Source organism: Globicephala melas, chromosome 9 (assembly GCF_963455315.2).
Source record: "Globicephala melas chromosome 9, mGloMel1.2, whole genome shotgun sequence".
NCBI lineage: Eukaryota > Metazoa > Chordata > Mammalia > Artiodactyla > Delphinidae > Globicephala > Globicephala melas.
In genome coordinates, this window is record NC_083322.1 from 36,026,378 (window position 1) to 36,044,910 (window position 18,533).

Sequence of the window (18,533 nt, forward strand, 5' to 3'; positions counted from 1 at the left end):
AATTTTAAGGGATATCTGGGAAACTAGTAGTTCCATAACATCAATTGTTCTCACTAAAAATGAGAAAGAATCATTCATTAAATGTTACATTTTATGGTAATACAAAGAATCAAAACAGTGAAATCCAATTAAATTAAATATAAAGTGTCTATCCACTGACAAATCACAAATAAGGAATTAATGAAAGATTATTAATAGAACCAATTCCCATTACTTTATTTTCAATATAAAAATCTGCCTGCTGGTAATATTTATATATATGCATATAGGCATAAATTTTATTTAATAAGTACATGAGTATTTTCCCAGTTTTACTGAGATATAATTGACATGTAACACTGTTTAACACATACAACAAAGTGATTTAATATATATATTGTGAAATGATTACCACAGTAAGTTTAGTTAACCATCCCTCACCTCACCTAACTACCATTTTTTTTCCTTATGAGAACTTTTAGCAATTTTCAAATATACAATACAGTATTGTTAACTATAGTTACCATGCTGGATATTACATCTCCAGAACTTATTTATCTTATAATTGGAAGTACCTTTCACCCAATCCCTAAATTTGTGATCTGACAGTCACAAATCTGATTTTGTTTCTATGAGTTTGACTTTTTTTTTGACTCTACATAGAAGTAAGATCATACAGTATTTGTCTTTTCGTGTCTGACTTACTTAGTGCAGTGACCTCAAGGTCCATCCATGTTGTTGCAAATGGCAGGATTTCCCATTTTTTATGGCTAAATAATATTTCATTGTGTATGTATTATAATCCAATTAATTTTAGTAGTATTAAAATTATTTATATACCTTAGTACCAGAATAAATTTGTGGAATCAAGTAATATTGTATTACTCTCTTGAAAATGTTAAGCTCGAATAATTCTAGAAACATTCCTAATAGACACTGCAGGCTAACCATGGAAATAAAATTAAATTAACCTCTTAAAACATTTCCAAACCTGTAGATATCAACATAACATTACCTTTGGTTACTTTGATTTTATACCATGTTGAAATATTATCTAGTTAGGTATAAGCAGTTTCATTCAAAAATTAATATATACCTTTGATTAGTTCTGTAGGAAAAGATCTTTACCTTTATTCAAAGGTTACTACAAAGCTTACAAAGCATAATGAGTTACTAAACATCTTATAACTCAGGTGTTACGAACATTCTTGAATATTTTTAAAATATTGACCAGCATAAGAAATTATATAGTTAACAGTGCTATCAAAAACAGGTACATATGGAAAACGTGAACCCTAGAATTTCTATATCGTTCTTTTTTATAGTCTCTGTTTCATTGTTGAGATTACTTTGTTTGTTAAGTCATTGTCATATTTTCCTTTTACTCTTCTGAACGTGGTTTCTTTGAATTCTTTGAACATTTTTATAATAGCTGATTTGAGGTCTTTGCTAAATACAACATTTGGGCTCACTCAGAATCTATTTACTGCTCTTTTTCTTGAATATGGACTACACTTTCCTGTTTTTCTCTGCATGTCTCATAATTTTTTGTTGAAAACTGTCCAGTATATTTTTGAAGTTATAGAAACTCTTGTTTTGGATTTTTCCCCAAGGAGGGTGGCGATGGTGGTGGTGGTTTTTAGTAATCTCCCTGCACTTAATCTGTGGAGTCTGTTTCCCTGGTAGTTTGTACATTACTATTATTTTTATTTTTTTAGGCTGGTTTCCTACAGTTTGTACTTGTGTCTGCACAGATTAGGGGTCAATGATAGGTCAGAGGTTGTGCTCAAACACCTCTCCAGCCTGTAAGGCTCCCACCCTCTGCCAGTGGATGTGTGTTGATTTGGGAGTACATTTAAAATTCAGGCAGTTTCCAAGTCTGCCTCACTTTTTGCTTTCCATCAGGCCCTCGTGGGTCTCCCGTGCATGTTCATTTAGCCTCCCAATCAACCAAGGCTATGTGGAAAGCTTATTTAGCCCTTCTGTGCCTCTTTCATTTCCAGGATATTTCTGGAATTTCTAAATTTCTGACCAGTCTTCCAGTCTACAGCTCTGGCCAACCAAAACTGCAGCCTGAAGCTGGCATAGCTGCTGACTTGCCCTGTTTGTTTCTTACCATTTTGTTACTTTTACTGACATTGTTCTGTGGGTTTTTCACCCTCTGCTCCAAATCCTGTTAACCCCTTCCAGCAGGGAATTTGCTGTTTCTCACAGCCAGCCCTGTCCTCAAAGAACTTCCATACCAACTGAGCAAAGGGCGGGGATGATGAGAGTGGCTTCAGGCAAAGACACCACAGATCCCCACTGTTGTTAGCTAAGATTTAGCTGGTTTTCATGAATGAACACTTTGCAACGTGTTTGCCTAGGTTTGAGCCCTGAAATGGTTGTGTTTGATGATTGTGTTCTTTGTTATAGTTGTTTACTGAGGAGTGGATTTGCCACCAGCCTCTCCCCTGCCATAGTCAAGAAATTTCAGTCTCTGTTTTAATTTTAAAGGAGAAAAAGTAGTTTTAAGTATTTGAAGGAAATATGATTGTTATAGGTCAGGACTTACTTAGTATTGAAATTACGCATTGAAACATCTTAGCCTAGGATGGCTAGGTTTAGATTTTCTTCATTCTAGAAACTACTTTGTATAGCATTTGGCCCCAACATGTGTATGTAGACTTATCCCTCCCACTCCTCCTACCATTATTGCAGCCCATATTCTAGTCTTATGGAACTGTTTAAATTCCCCTAGTGGCACATGCATGTTCTCACTTTCTGGCATTTGCAAGTACAATATATCTTCTTTCTGATCAACTGTTGCTGTATTATATTAGGCTATATTTGAAGCATCTTCCCTTCCAGAACTTAACTTGAACTTCTCAAAAGAATTGGTACTCTGGTACCAATATCAAACTTTTAATATCTCTATTACAGTACTTATCATGTTGTATTAAAATCAGTATTTTATATTTTCCTGACTGCAGATGAAATAAGATAACAGTATGAAAAATTTGCATGTAGAGAAGATTATAGGTGTAGAAAAATTATTACTCAATCCTGGTTACATTTAGGTGTATTTCTTTCCAGTCTTTTTAATAGGCACTGTTTTCTTACACAATAGAGACCATGCAGTATAAAAAATTTTGTGTAAACTGCTCTTCCTGTGCTATTAAAACACTCATTCTGCATTATATTTTATCATAAATATCTACCACTTTATGTGTCTAAATATAAAGTGATACTCATACAAAATAATAATCAATTTTTCCAAAGAGAATTTCTCGCTCTCTTACACATACACACTTCTAGAGAGGTAGATGAAATAGTCAAAGGTCTGATGTTTACTCTCTTTATTTATAGATATTATTATTTAGGAAGATATGTATTTGTTACTATCTAAATCTGTTTGACTTCCGACTTTGGATAGCAAGTGTAGCTAGCAAGGGTTATCTTTTTCCCAGTGTTATCACAAAATCAAGTCATTTTGATTTCCGAGTTCAGATAGTGATGGCTCACATAGCAAAAATACCTTGGGTTTTTTTAACTTACATTTCATGAAAACCAAAAATTTATTACTACTAGAGTCACTTTTTTTTTCTTCTAACTTTATTGAGATATAATTGACATATAACGTTGTGTAAGTTTAAGGTTACGATGTAATGATTTTATACATGCATATGTTACAAACTGATTACAACAATAAGGTTAGTTAATACAGCAGTTACTTCACATAGTTAGAATTCTGTGTGTGTTTGTGAGGAGAGAACTTTTAAAATCTCTCTTAGACAACATTCAAATATAAAATACAGTATTGTTAACTACATTCACGTACAGAACATTACCTTACATTACATCCCCAGAAACTGATTCCTCTTATAAGTGGAAATTTGTACCCTTTGGCCACCTTTACCATTTTCTCCCCCTCCACCTCCTGCCGCTGACAATCTGCTCTCTGTTTCTATGAGTTCGGTTTTTATAGATTCCACATTTAAGTGGGATCATAAGTGTTTTTCTCTGTCTGACTTATTTCCCTAAGCATAATGCCCTCAAGTTATATCCACGTTGTTGCATATGGCAGAATTTCCTTCTTTTATGGCTGAATAACATTCCAGTGTGTGTGTGTGTGTGTGTGTGTGTGTGTATCACATTTTCTTTCTTAAACACCTTTATTGGAGTATAATTGCTTTACAATGATGTGTTAGTTTCTGCTTTAGAGCAAAGTGAATCAGTTATACATATACATATGTTCCCATATCTCTTCCCTCTTGCATCTCCTTCCCTCCCACTCTCCCTATCGCACCCCTCTAGGTGGTCACAAAGCACCCAGCTGATCTCCCTGTGCTATGCGGCTGCTTCCCACTAGCTATCTATTTTACCTTTGGTAGTGTATATATGTCCATGCCACTCTCTCACTTTGTCACAGCTTACCCTTCCCCCTCCCCATATCCTCAAGTCCATTCTCTAGTAGGTCTGTGTATTTATTCCCATCTTAGCCCTAGGTTCTTCATGACATTTTTTTTCTTTTCTTAGATTCCATATATATGTGTTAGCATACGGTGTTTGTTTTTCTCTTTCTGACTTATTTCACTCTGTATGACAGACTTTAGGTCCATCCACCTCACTACAAATAACTCAATTTCGTTTCGTTTTATGTCCAAGTAATATTCCATTGTATATATGTGCCACATCTTCTTCATCCATTCATCTGTTGATGGATACTTAGGTTGCTTCCATGTCCTGCTATTGTAAATAGAGCTGCAATGAACATTTTGGTACATGACTCTTTGAATTATGGTTTTCTCAGGGTATATGCCCAGTAGTGAGATTTCTGGGTCGTATGGTAGTTCTATTTTTAGTTTTTAAAGGAACCTCCATACTGTTCTCCATAGTGGCTGTATCAAGTGACATTCCCACCAACAGTGCAAGAGGGTTCCCTTTTCTCCACACCCTCTCCAGCATTTATTGTTTGTAGATTTTTTGATGATGGCCATTCTGACCGGTGTGAGATGATATCTCATTGTAGTTTTCATTCGCATTTCTCTAATGATTAATGATGTTGAGCATTCTTCCATGTGTTTGTTGGCAATCTGTATATCTTCTTTGGAGAAATGTCTATTTAGGTCTTCTGCCCATTTTTGGATTGGGTTGATTGTTTTTTTCATAGTGAGCTGCATGAGCTGCTTGTAAATTTTGCAGATGAATCCTTTGTCAGTTGCTTCATTTGCAAATATTTTCTCCCATTCTGAGGTTTGTCTTGTTCATGGTTTCCTTTGCTGTGCAAAAGCTTTTAAGTTTCATTAGGTTGCATTTGTTTATTTTTGTTTTCATTTCCATTTCTCTAGGAGGTGGGTCAAAAAGGATCTGGCTGTGATTGATGTCATAGAGTGTTCTGCCTATGTTTTCCTCTAAGAGTTTGATAGTTTCTGGCCTTACATTTAGGTCTTTAATCCATTTTGACTTTATCTTTGTGCATGGTGTTAGGGAGTGATCTAATTTCATACTTTTACATGTAGCTGTCCAGTTGTCCCAGCACCACTTATTGAAAAGGCTGTCTTTTCTCCACTGTATATTCTTGCCTCCTTTATCAAAGATAAGGTGACCATATGTGCATGGGTTTATCTCTGAACTTTCTATCCTGTACCATTGATCTATATTTCTGTTTTTGTGCCAGTTCCATACTGTCTTGATTACTGTAGCTTTGTAGTATAGTCTGAAGTCAGGGAGCCTGATTCCTCCAGCTCCGTTTTTCGTTCTCAAGATTGCTTTGGCTATTCGGGGTCTTTTGTGTTTCCACAAAAATTGTGAAATTTTCTGTTCTAGTTCTGTGAAAAATACCAGTGGTAGTTTGATAGGGATTGCATTGAATCTGTAGATTGCTTTGGGTAGTAGAGTCATTTTCACAATGTTGATTCTTCCAGTCCAAGAACATGGTATATCTCTCCATCTATTTGTATCATCTTTAATTTCTTTCATCAGTGTCTTATAATTTTCTGCATACAGGTCTTTTGTCTCCTTAGGTAGGTTTATTCCTAGATATTCTTTTGTTGCAATGGTAAATGGGAGTGTTTTCTTAATTTCACTTTCAGATTGTTCATCATTAGTGTATAGGAATGCCAGAGATTTCTGTGCATTAATTTTGTATCCTGCTACTTTACCAGATTCATTGATTAGCTCTAGTAGTTTTCTGGTAGCATCTTTAGGATTCTCTGTGTATAGTATCATGTCATCTGCAAACAGTGACAGCTTTACTTCTTTTCCAATTTGGATTCCTTTTATTTCTTTTACTTCTCTGATTGCTGTGGCTAAAACTTCCAAAACTGTGTTGAATAAGAGTGGTGAGAGTGGGCAACCTTGTCTTCCTCCTGATCTTAGTGGAAATGGTTTCAGTTTTTCACCAGTGAGGACGATGTTGGCTGTGGGTTTGTCATATATGGGCTTTATTATGTTGAGGAAGGTTCCCTCTGTGCCTACTTTCTGGAGGATTTTTATCATAAATGGGTGTTGAATTTTGTCAAAAGCTTTCTCTGCATCTATTGAGATGATCATATGGTTTTTCTCCTTTAGTTTGTTAATATGGTTTATCACATTGATTGCTTTGCGTATATTGAAGAATCCTTGCATTCCTGGGATAACCCCCACTTGATCATGGTGTATGATCCTTTTAATGTGCTGTTGGATACTGTTTGCTAATACTTTGTTGAGGATTTTCGCATCTATGTTCATCAGTGATATTGGCCTGTAGTTTTCTTTCTTTGTGACATCTTTGTCTGGTTTTGGTATCAGGGTGATGGTGGCCTCGTAGAATGAGTTTGGGAGTGTTCCTCCCTCTGCTATATTTTGGAAGAGGTTGAGAAGGATAGGTGTTAGCTCTTCTCTAAATGTTTGATAGAATTCGCCTGTGAAGCCATCTGGTCCTGGGCTTTTGTTTGTTGGAAGGTTTTTAATCACAGTTTCAATTTCAGGGCTTGAGATTGGCCTCTTCATATTTCTGCTTCTTCCTCATTCAGTCTCAGCAGGTTGTGCATTTCTAAGAATTTGTCCATTTCTTCCAGGTTGTCCATTTTCTTGGCATAGAGTTGCTTGTAGTAATCTCGTGATCTTTTGTATTTCTGCAGTGTCAGTTGTTAGTTCTCCTTTTTCATTTCTAATTCTGTTGATTTGAGTCTTCTCCCTTTTTTCTTGATGAGTCTGGCTAATGGTTTATCAATTTTGTTTATCTTCTCAAAGAACCAGCTTTTAGTTTTATTGATCTTTGCTATTGTTTCCTTCATTTCTTTTTCATTTATTTCTGATCTGTTTTTTATGATTCCTTCTGCTAACTTTGGGGGTTTTTTGCTTTTCTTTCTCTAATTGCTTTAGGTGCAAGGTTAGGTTGTTTATTCGAGATGTTTCCTGTTTCTTAAGGTAGGATTTTATTGCTATAAACTTCCCTCTTAGAACTGCTTTTGCTGCATCCCATAGGTTTTGGGTCGTCGTGTCTCCATTGTCATTTGTTTCTAGGTATTTTTTTATATCATCTTTGATTTCTTCAGTGATCACTTGGTTAATAAGTAGTATATTGTTTAGCCTCCATGTGTTTGTATTTTTTACAGATCTTTTCCTGTAATTGAAATCTAGTCTCATAGCGTTGTGGTCCGCAAAGATATTTGATACGATTACAATTTTCTTAAATTTAGCAAGGCTTGATTTGTGACCCAAGATACGATCTATCTTGGAGAATGTTCCATGAGCACTTGAGTAGAATATGTATTCTGTTGTTTTTGGATGGAATGTCCTCTAAATATCAATTAAGTCCGTCTTGTTTAATGTATCACTTAAAGCTTGTGTTTCCTTATTTATTTTCATTATGGATGATCGTCCATTGGTGAAAGAGGGTGTTAAAGTCCCCTACTACGATTGTGTTACTGTCAATTTCCCCTTTTATGGCTGTTAGTATTTGCCTTATGTATTGAGGTGCTCCTATGTTGGGTGTGTGAATATTTACAATTGTTATATCTTCTTCTTGCATCGATCCCTTGATCATTATGTAGTGTCCTTCTTTGTCTCTTGTAATAGTCTTTATTTTAAAGTCTATTTTGTCTGATATGAGAGTTGCTACTCCAGGTTTCTTTTGATTTCCATTTGCATGGAATATCTTTTTCCATCCCCTCACTTTCAGTCTGTGTGGGTCTCTTGTAGACAGCATATATATGCGTCTTATTTTTGTATCTATTCAGCAAGTCTTTGTCTTTTGGTGGGAGCATTTAGTCCATTTACATTTAAGGTAGTTATCGATATGTATGTTCCTATGACCATTTTCTTAATTGTTTTGGTTTTGTTATTGTAGGTCTTTTCCTTCTCTTGCGTTTCTTGCCTAGAGAAGTTCCTTTAGCATTTGTTGTAAAGCTGGTTTGGTGGTGCTGAACTCTCTCAGCTTTTGCTTGTCTGTAAAGGTTTTAATTTCTCCATCAAATCTGAATGAGATCCTTGCTGGGTAGAGTAATCTTGGTTGTAGGTTTTTCTCCTTCATCACTTTAAATATGTCCTGCCAGTCCCTTCTGGCTTGCAGAGTTTCTGCTGAAAGATCAGCTGTTAACCTTATGGGGATTCCCTTGTGTGTTATTTGTTGTTTTTCCCTTGCTGCTTTTAATATATTCTCTTTGTATTTAGTTTTTGATAATTTGATTAATATGTGTCTTAGCGTGTTTCTCCTTGTATTATCCTGTATGGGACTCTCTGTGCTTCCTGGACTTGATTAACTCTTTCCTTTCCCATATTAGGGAAGTTTTCAACTATAACCTCTTCAAATATTTTCTCAGACCCTTTCTTTTTCTCTTCTTTTGGGACCCCTATAATTTGAATGTTGGTGCATTTAATGTTGTCCCAGAGGTCTCTGATACTGTCCTCAGTTCTTTTCATTCTTTGTTCTTTATTCTGCTCTGCAGTAGTTATTTCCACTATTTCATCTTCCAGGTCACTTATCCATTCTTCTGCCTCAGTTATTCTGCTATTGATCCCTTCTAGAGAATTTTTAATTTCATTTATGGTGTTGGTCATCATTGTTTGTTTGCTCTTTAGTTCTTCTAGGTCATTGTTAAACGTTTCTTGTATTTTCTGTATTCTATTTCCAAGATTTTGGTTCATGTTTACTATCATTATTCTGAATTCTTTTTCAGGTAGACTGCCTATTTCCTCTTTAGAGTCACTTTTTAAAGTCATCTATAGCTCAGAATTGAGAGGTGACACTTTTTGAATCTGTATATAATGTGATTGATGGAAATTTTATCCCAAGCCCCAATTACTACCAATCCTTCTAATACTAAGATAGCTGTGTCCCAACCCTCCTTCTTGTTGTACATATATACTTGTAAATGATACAAAATAAGTACTTTGCTTCCTTTTAAAGAGTATTATTTTTTCAAAATGTTTACCAAATAGGCCATATTCTGGGCCATAAAACACACCTTAACAAATTTAGAAAGATTTGAGTTATATAAAGTATTCTCTCAGACCACAATAGAATTAAAATATAAACCAATAACAAAGAGAACTGGAAAATCCCAAAATATTTATTGATTATCTAATTAGCATGTGGGTCAAACAAGAAGTCTCAGGAGAAATTTTAAAATACTTTGCACTAATTGCACTAAATGAAAATGCATCGTATTAAAATTGAAGATATGTAGTGAAAGCATGCTTAGAGGGAAATTTTTAACATTGAAAGTATATATTAGAAAAGAAGAAAAATGTAAAATCAGTAATCTAAACTTCTACCTTAGGAAACTAGAAAAACAAGAGCAAGTTAGATCCAAAATAATCAGAGAAAAAGAAATAATAAAGATCAGAGCAGAAATTAATGAAATTGAAAACAGGAAAGCCATAGAGAAAATCAGTGAAACTAAAAGTTGGTGTTTGAAGGTCAATAAAATTGATAAACCTCTGGTCAAGCTAACCAAAAAAAAAAAAAAAGACAAATTACTAATATTAGAAATTAAAGAAGGGCCATCACTACTGATCTCATTGACAATAAAAGGATAATATAGGCATATTATAAATAACTCTATGCCCACAAATTTGATAACTTAGATGAAATTCCTTGAAGGACACAATCTACCAAAACTCACACAAAGAGAAATAGATCATCTGAATAGGTTTTTATTAATTAAAGAAGTTAAAGCAATAATGAATAGTCTTCCAAAAGAGAAAGCATCAGGCCTAGTTGGTTGTACTGGTGATATCTACCATTTAAGGAAAAAGAGACCAATTCTCTACAGTCTGTTCCACAATATAGAATTAGAGGGAACACTTCTGAATTCATTCTGTGAGGCCAGCAGAATGTAATTTAAGATGTTAAACCAGTCTTCCTATTTCCCAATCTAAAGTAAAAAGGAAAATTTTTAAATAAAAGAAAATCATATGAAATCAGAAAAATAAAATTCATTCTGTGATGTTCTAGTACTTGCCATGGTAGAAACATGGCATACATGGCTTTCATAATACTTTCCAAAATCCATGATAAATGTAGGTAGTTGGTCATTGGATCTTTCCTACAGAGCCTGGACTTGCCTCAGAATCCCTTTTACACAGCACTCTAAGAAGCTGTTTCCAATTAATCAGTCAATATAAGAGAAGAAACTCATCATCTGCCATTTATGTCCATTACTGTTGTTACAAATAGAACACACAGTTTTGACTCTAAGTTTCTTAGCATCTAAGCCAAGGCTTCGAATAGTATCATTTCATTATTTCTTTTTTTTTTAAGGATTGTCTGTTCATGTCATTTGCTCTCTTAAGTTTTATGATCTTAAGTCTGTCAATTTTGACAGTCAATTTATGAGCTCTTTAGTACTCAGGATATTACTGGACATTTATAGTGATTTGAGTGGGGGCTTAACACATGCTTCATGGGTAAAAGAACAGACAGACAGATGGACGGATGGATGGAAGGAAATGAAAGAAGGAAAGACATATTTAGGACAGTAGAATCAGGTTTTTCTAATCATCTACTTGAGATTTAGTTAATTGGTAGAGAAAGGGGGAAGGAAGAGGTGGCACTGAGCAAAAGGAAAGACTATTTATTAGATGGTCACTGCCAATCCAAGAGTCTTATGGACTTTACCTGCATACTGCCTTAGGATGTAAGATATTGGACATATTCTTAAAAGACTTGTGACAGAAAGAGAATATAATACATGATGATAGGTAATATCTAATAAAGAGGACCTAATTTGACATATTAATGCTGGTTTTGAGAGTTTGGTTTATAATAATTAAATAGTGGTTTTGAATACCATTTTAGTGTTCTTTTTTTTCAAAGTTTTAGTTAGCAGTTGATTTTTATTCAGTTTTTAGCATTCTTCGTATTTTCTTTGGCTTTTAACGTTGAAGGTTATCCTAGTAAGTAAAAGATATTACGGTAGTAAAGGAGGAAGTTAAATGTCTTTTGAACATAATATAGTATATAAATGAAAAATTTGTTTCAGTAGTGCTTTTCAGGTGTTTTGCTCTTAGTTTGAAATGCATTACATATTAATCAAAGCATATATACAAATATAAATTTGAACCTGAGAGTAAAATTTTTCATTTATTTCACTGAAACACTAAATGGATAAAATTGTGATTACAAGTATCAAATATGGAGTTTTAGAAATATTAAGATATTAAGTCCCACTTCCCTGGTGGCGCAGTGGTTAAGAATCCACCTGCCAGTGCAGGGGACACAGGTTCGAGTCCCGGTCTAGGATGATCCCACATGCCGCAGAGCAACTAAGCCCGTGCGCCACAACTACTGGGCCTGCGCTCTAGAGCCTGCAAGCCACAACTACTGAAGCCCATGTGCCACAACTACTGAAGCCTGTGTGCCTAAATCCCATGCTCTACAACAAGAGAAGCCACTGCAATGAGAAACCCATGCACCGCAACGAACGTAGCCCCCACTCGCTGCAACTAGAGAAGAGCCTGCGCACAGCAATGAAGACCCAATGCAGACATACATACATACATAACTAAATAAATAAAATTTTAAAAAAAGAGACAGACATGGTGGCTGATGCCTTTTGTTAAAAAAAGAAAAGATATTAAGTCCCATTTAAAGCCATGTATAATATTTTAAAGCTATTTCTACAGAAACAATGTGTATTAATTACCAATTCAAAATGTAAAGTTTTCCTCCATAGGTTTTCTTCATTTAAAAAATATATATATATTGGAGATTATGAATAAGCTGAATGCTAATAATCCGTGCTTATTAGTTGCTCCTTTTTAAAACGTTAGATAGTTCCTTTCCCAATTTTAACACTGGCTCAGAGAATAACCTTGGGAAAATATCTAACATTCCTGAGTCTCCCTTTATTTATAAAAATAAAATAATGCTGTATAGTCTTCTGTTAAAAAAAAATAGGAAGAACTACGTATAAAGACCCCAAAGTTCTGAGCTTTCAGATAATGACCCAAAGTACTAGATGTTGGGAATGAAAGTAGTGATGATTATATAGGTTCAAAGCATCATTTGGGTAACAATAGCACAAGGGGCAAATTGTCATAAGAAGAATACCGTGATCCAGCCCTCTATAATCTGACTGTATATATAAAGGAAAATAATGACCAAAAAATATTTTCTACGAAAAATTCTGTTTGGAGGCATTCTGTCATTTATTTAATTTTTGGCTGTGTTGGGTCTTCATTGCTGCGCAGCGGCTTTGTCTAGTCGCGGTGAGTGGGGGCTAATTTTCGTTGCAGTGCACAGGCTTCTCATTGCGGTGGCTTCTCTTGTTGCAGAGCACGGGCTCTAGGCATGTGGGCTCAGTAGTTGTGGCTTGCGGGCTGTAGAGCGCAGGCTCAGTAGTTGTGGCTCATGGGCTTAGTTGCTCCATGGCATGTGGGATCTTCCTGGACCGCGGCTTGAACCCGTGTCCCCTGCATTGGCAGATGGATTCTTAACCACTGCGCCACCAGGGAAGTCCCTGTTTGGAGGAATTCTTAAAGTAAATATGCTTCCTTAGTAAGATTTAAAGCATTCCCCCCAAATTCTGTTAACTTCAGTTTATAGGATTTTTATTATAGTTCTGTATATTATGTCCTCAACAGATAGTAAATTAAAGATTTACTATCTAAAATAAGTTGTTTATTATTTTGGTAACTGGAGTTGAATCTAATTTGATCTAATAAAAAATATAAAGCTAATTAGACTTACATGGAATTATAGAAGTATAATTTAGGAAATAGAGTCTTTGGTGTTTTAACTAACAAATTACCGTTTTCTAGTGAGTTACCTAAAGCCTAATAAAACTCATCCTGAAACAAATATCAATGAATGTTATCCATTTTATGGGGGTGGTAGAGGCATGTGCTATAGTACCTATTTTATGAGTCTTAATGGTAATTTAGTGGTTATTAACAATCAACTTATGTATTCTTCTCCTTATGACTGCAGTGTTATCTTTAAAAAATAAATGTCTTCATCTTAATACATGTGCTGTAAGGACACGTCCTTTTATCAGTACATTTCTTGTCATTTCTTAATAGCAGTACATCCCCTTTCTTTGCCTCTTAAATGCTGGTCCTGTGCTCTCTACTCTTCATTTTCATATCCTCTCATGGCAGCTTAATTTACTTCCATAGTTTTGGTTACCACGTATATGCTGGTGATACCAAATCTGTATTTCCAGTTCAGAGCTCTGATCTGAGCTTCATATATCTAGGTGCCTACTAAACTCTGTTTGCGTTTGTGCCTGTGAGATACCCTTGTATCATGAGCAAGCTAATATTCTCCCCTTTCCTACACTCTGAATCACCCAAATTTGTTCCTCTTCCAATGTTCCCTGTTTCATTAAACGCATCTGTATGCCCAAGCTAGAAACTTAAAGATTTTATCTTGACTCCTTCCCTGTCTCACTTCCCACATCCAGTTAATCACCAAGTCCTATTATCATTTCTAAGTTCTCAATATCACTTCAGTCAGTCTACATCTCTCTGTCCTCTTCTCCCACCAGGGCAATTACAATAGACTTCTATTTCCAGTCTTACTGCAATTCATTCTCCACAGTTCATCCTGAGAATTTTTTTCTGAAACATAAACCTGATAATGCCAGCTCTCTTACCTAAAACTGTTCAGGGATTTTCTTTTGCTCTTCAGATAAAATGCAGGCTCCTTAACATAACATAGAAAATCCTTCATTATTGACCTCGGCATCCCTCATTTCCTCAGTACCTTTTCTTTTCAACTATATGACCTAATAATACTGATGTTTCTTTAATTCATGTAGAACTCCAGCTTCGGCCTGGTGTTTTTCCTTCTGCCCAGAGCATCCTCTCACAACCCATCATTCAACCCCTTCACCTGGATAATTTCCTGTTAATCCTTACATATAGTCTTATTCAACACTCTGAGAAGGAACTTCCTTTACTCCTAGATTTGGTATCATCAACAAGGCTACCAGAATCCTCTAACATAGCAGATTTCAAAGTGTGATCCATGGATCTCTAGGAGTCTCTGAGGCCCTTTTGGGGAGGTCTGTGAGTTCACAGTATTTCCATGTTAATATTAAAATATTATTTGCCTTTTTTACCATGTTGCTATTTGTACTGATAGTTCAGAAGCAATGGTGGATAAAGTTGCTGACATCTTAGCACAAATCAAGGCAGTGAAACCAAATTATATTAATAGTCGTATTCTTCGCCATGAACCCACAATTTAAAAAAAAAAGTTCAGTTTCAACTTGATTGTTGGTGATGAAGCAATAAAAATTATAAATTGTATTAAACTTAACTATTGAGTAATTGTCTTTTTAATGTCATGTGATGAAATGGGAAATACACAAAAAGCACACTAAAGCATGATGGCATGATTATCCAGCTATTGTCTGTTTAGCTAGACAACAGAGATCTGCAAAAAAAATGTAAAACAGTGTCACTTTTCTCATTAAGTTTTTGTTTGGAAAATATAATTTTCTCCAAAAATGCTATTTATAAAGTTAGCCTGTGATGATTTTATTATTGCCATTTTTATGAATAAATTTTTAAAAATTTACTCAGCTATAATTTTTATACAGTAAATGTCAATTGATATAACCCACATAAACAAAAGTTCTTTGATGTCTTCAGTAACTTTTAAGAGTAGAAGGGTATTCTGAAACCAAAAAGTTTGAAAACCCCTGCTCTAACTCATTGTATTTTCCTTATTCTGTTTATGGTTTGTCTTTCCTCTTAGACCACATTGTAAACCCCGTGAAGATAAGGTCCATGTCTGCCTTGTGGGTAACTCAGCTCCTAGCATAGTGCCAACACATACAAGGTCCCCAATAGATACTTGTTAAATTACTGAATTCAACAGCATGTGTTTATTATTATCTTGCATATTGTTGAAATGTGAGTCTAGAGCTAGGAAAAAAATTTTAAAAATCAGAAAGTAGATATAGAAGTATCATCTGCATTTGGGGATTATTTTGATTGTTGGAAGTACATGATATCATCTGGATATACAGAATATCACCTGAATCATTCTGGAGAAAAATTGTAAAGTAGAAAGAGAGAAGGAAAGAGAGAAACCTTAATTATGGAACTTTAGGGAATGCTTGTGTATAACAGGAATGAAAAGGAAGGTATAATGAATGTAAGAGTTAGGAGGATAATCATTAATTGGATACAGATTGAGAGGATGTTCTTCGGGTGGGGGGGCTTTATAGAGTAATGATCCTCTAAAGAGAAGCATGATAGCAAGTGAAAAGGTTAAGATAGGATAATGTCTTTAGGGAAATTCAGGAGTTCTCCCCAAGTGACTACAACACACACATTATTTTGTACTTGTAAGTCTATAGAGTAAATTTTTTTATTATCTTGAATCATCTAAGTAAGAATTTAACTGGATTTATTTTTAATGCTAATACAACAGCATTAACTAAATTAGAGGATGGAGATATACAAGCAACTGGCTAAAGTCAAGGAACAGAGGATGTATGTATATGTATAGAACTGAGTGGGTTGAACAGTAAATTGTGTTGTTTGTGCTGCAACTTTAAATCATCACCTCCTTCTTATCCCTAGGAGAATCACTTTCTTAATAAAAATCTCCTGTTTAGTACTTCTCCAAAAGAAATGCTTTATTTACTTGAAAGCTTTGTTCTTATCCCCCGCCTCATTTGTAGGTAAGTCTTTCTGGTCCGTAATTTTTAAAATCATTCATTACACTCAGAGAATGGATTTTCTATTAGTTAGTGCTATCTTTCCTAGTTAACTAGGATAACTTGGTTTTTTGGTATTGAACCTTAGAAAACATTCACTAATTTTATATGGAGTATTCGAGAGTGATGGTACTTATGTTTTCTTTGACATTTTTTTTCTTCAGTCACTTGCCTTTTGATAAATATAACTCAATCTTTGTCACAGCATTTTGATATGAAAGTGTCAAAATATTGCTGTGATAACTGTCATGGTTAAGGATAGTACTCTACAGATTTTATAAAGCTCTTCTGAGATCTAGTACTTAGGCCTAGACAGGATCTATAGTTTGAGATCTATAGTGAAGAATAGTTAGTGTCTGGCTTTCTAAACCTTCAACCATGAAGCTTGTGGGAAAGCTGCTATTTAGAGATAAAATAGGAACTGAAACTCTGTAAACAATAAACAGCCGCCTTCCTGGGTTTCAGCCCACTCCCTCCTGACCTCTTCTGTTTCACCAGGCAGCAGCAAGTAGTTCATAGCTTTCCTTCCTTGATTCTCACCCGATAGTTTTCCTTCCTTGATTCTCGACCGTTCTCTGTGCTTCACTTGGCCCATGGAGACTGCCTACTTGCGGATCTGCCAAAGTCAGAGCTGGAGTCTTTAGATTAGTCACAGTGTTGCACAGAATTCTGAAATGTTTCCCTGCACCAAATTTAATAACACATTGTTACTAAGTTTATTCTTACTATACTGGTAATAGCCAAATTAGTGATACTGAGTAACTGTATATGGAGGAGTGAATAGACACTTCAGTTCCCAAATCATATATTATTTATGACTCTTTTTTGAAGTGGTGGTCCTCATGTAGTACTATATATTTATTATATTGTGTGTATTTCCCATTCTCACTCAGTTCAGCTCTACTTATAGAAAGCCATATGAAAATAATTCATGATGTTTTATTTATACAGCACTTACCTAAATTAGATTCCTGCTGTGTAAGTTTAAGGACAGTAAGTTTGCCTTACCACTGTATCATCAGTACCTACAGAATACCTGGCATACAATAAGTACTCAGTATATATTTGAATAAATGAAAGAAAAATGGAAACAATTGAGTAATCTAATATAGAAAGTATGAGCATAATTGCTTTACTTCTGGAGAATATTTTAAAATTAAGAATGTGGCCTTAAGAACATGACCAGACATGAAATGTGAATCTGAGGTGGAAGCCTTCTGTGAAATATGTAAGTTGTTAAAGAACCTTAGCCAGCTGGATTCTTTTCTACCTCAGTTTTCCAAAGCAGTGGTTTTTAGCCTTCAAAGAAACAATGTTACCTGTGTTAATTTTTATCTACGCCAACAGTGATAGAGGTCACAGCCTACAACTTAAACTATAAATATGAGTGTAGAGTAGTAAGGTATTTCAGAATGACATTGTCTACCTCACTCAATCTCTAAGCCTTTAGGCAATGTTTGTGTCTATTTCCGTGTAAGAGGAAAAGCCTATTCCTCCCAAGATCTCTGTACTGTTATGGATTAACTCTAGATTGAATACATATTCTCAAAGGTAGAAACAATTTTGAAAACCTGGGAAAGTCTGTATGTTTGAGAGAATTCACAGTAAATTAATCTAAGTAAAATAATCTACTCTATCATAAAATCACAAGAGAACTTGTGTCTGTGTCTAAAGGCCAGGTTTTCTTTAGGCTTTAGTAGTAGTTGAGAACTTTAAAAAAGGGTTAGAAAATTCTAAAAGAATTGTTATTCACTTTAGTAACTGGCCCAAGGGGCATTATAATCTTCCTAACCATTATAATTTTCCAGACCATGTACTAGTGTATAAAGCATCATGAGGACAGATGATCAAACTCTGTTATTCTCTGCTATAATTTGGGGGCTTAACACAGTAACCTTGCACATAAAGGAACACACTAAATCGGTGAATGAATGAATTCTGTTAGAAGGGACTATAAAATTAATTTTAACCAAAACCCCAAATAGTGCAAATCTCATGATTAAGTTAACTGTGACTTTAGAAAAAGATGACTTAATCAAGGTTAGAAACAGGGAAAATCAGTAGTACCCTGTTTCCTTTGTTTTCTTTTTATCCCTAGAATATCTTTGCAGTTCTGTATACCATTGAGTATGGTGATGTTGGCCCAAAGTATTTAGAGTAGGATGGAGCCATAAATACAACAGATTATGGGTGATCCCAAGGAGAAACAACAAAGGATTAAAATGTTAGAAGTAGACTAAGAAAAGGTTTTAAAAAGGGGGTGCAGATGTTGGGGGGTGTTGTGTGTGACACTTTATATCTTCAGAAAACATTGGTAATCTAATATCTCTACTATTTGGCTTCTTACCCTGGTTAATAAAAGACAGTATATCTAGTTTTAGCCGACTTATATTTAACCACCCTGAATAA

The 18,533-nt window shown here is 35.0% G+C and overlaps 1 protein-coding gene across 2 annotated transcripts in view; it reads left to right on the plus strand.

Annotated features, from left to right (window-relative positions):
• The window catches only part of SAMTOR (S-adenosylmethionine sensor upstream of mTORC1), an 86,768-nt gene that overhangs the window by 32,509 nt on the left and 35,726 nt on the right, over positions 1-18,533 (plus strand). The window lies entirely within an intron of this gene.